The sequence below is a fragment of the Heterodontus francisci genome, unplaced genomic scaffold, assembly GCF_036365525.1.
Source record: "Heterodontus francisci isolate sHetFra1 unplaced genomic scaffold, sHetFra1.hap1 HAP1_SCAFFOLD_91, whole genome shotgun sequence".
NCBI lineage: Eukaryota > Metazoa > Chordata > Chondrichthyes > Heterodontiformes > Heterodontidae > Heterodontus > Heterodontus francisci.
Genome location: NW_027140989.1, coordinates 6,022,778 through 6,024,166, shown reverse-complemented (window position 1 = coordinate 6,024,166; position 1,389 = coordinate 6,022,778). Strand labels below are relative to the sequence as shown.

Genomic DNA, 1,389 nt, shown 5'->3' with positions numbered 1-1,389 from the left:
CCCCTGCGTTGGAGTTGCATCCATCCAATAAGACACCGAGTAGAAGTGACAGTTCTGTCAGTCGAACATGAGACTTTTAATGGCAGGGTTGTGAGTTTGAGTGCCATTCTGTTTTTCCCTTTTTTCAGGCTTCATGAGCAGAGAGTACAGGGAGTGTTTGAATTGAGCGAGTCTCGCTTTGATTCAGGACTCTTACCTCTCTGCAGCATCCCACAATGAAAGATTGAATTTGCTCTCATTTCATTCTCAGCTCAGGGTCTGTGCGGCTCAGTGGCACTTCTGGCTGTCTCCCGCTTCACAATCCATCAGTACTGAGAAAGCAATGGGGAATATTACTGACATGTTGTGTTCTTTAATTTTTTGGAAAACTTGATTGTATGTATTTTCTTCCAAAACAAGGACACCAAGCCAATGTTAATGTCGGGCTGAAATAGCTCAGTTGGGAGAGCGTCAGACTGCAAATCTGAAAGACCCGAGTTCAATCCTGTGTTTCAACAATTCCGCTTCTTTATGCGTCCCTTGCCTTGGTTCTGATTTTACAGTTGCACAATTTACTTTGAAATTATTTACCAAGCACCAGTGGATTGGATTTGAGAAACAACACAGAGTCATTTACAGCACAGAAGGTGGTCGTTTGGCCTATCATGTCCATGCTGGCTCTCCCCGGAGCTATCTATTCAGTTCCACTCACCAACTCGATCCTTTTCCTCCTGCAAGTTTCTTTCCTTCAAGCATCCATCCAATTTCCTTTTCAAGTCATTGATTGTCTCTGCTTCCACCACACTCGTGGGCCAAGTCATTACCACCCACAACATAAAAAAGTTCCACCTCATCAAGGATGGGAAATACATATATCTTCTATATTTGCTTATTCTCTATTTCTATGAGAATAGAATGGCATTCAACATGAAAGGAAACCCAAAAATCTTTGAGCAGCATGTAAATGATAAGTGGGTAGTAAGAGGTTGAGTAGGGCCTATTAGGGACAAAAAGGATAATATATGCTTCAAGGTGCTGGGCAATGTTAATCTACTTAATGAGTACTTTTTATCAGTGATCACTAAGGAAGTGGAATTGGCCAAAATATCAGTAGAAGTGAAGAGAGTAGAGGCAATGGGGAGAGTACAAATTGAGAGAGGGAGGTACTAAAAAGGCTGGCTGTGCTTCGGGTAGATAAAGCAGCTGGTCCGGATGGCTTGCATCCCAGATTGCGAAAGGAACTGCGGATGCAGATAACGGAAGGGTTCGGTATAATCTTCCAACCTTCCCTGGATACGGGGGAGGTGCCAGAGGATAAATAGTAGCAAATACGACGCCCTTATTCAAGAAAGGGTGTAAGGACAGTCCGGCTAACTACAGGCCAGTTCGATTAACAGCAGTGGTGGGTAA

At 43.6% G+C, this 1,389-nt stretch overlaps 1 non-coding gene across 1 annotated transcript; it reads left to right on the top strand.

Annotated features, from left to right (window-relative positions):
- Positions 1–424: 424 nt before the first annotated feature.
- Positions 425–497, top strand: trnac-gca (transfer RNA cysteine (anticodon GCA)). Its single transcript has one exon. It is a non-coding gene; the product is annotated as a tRNA-Cys (tRNA).
- Positions 498–1,389: the final 892 nt, after the last annotated feature.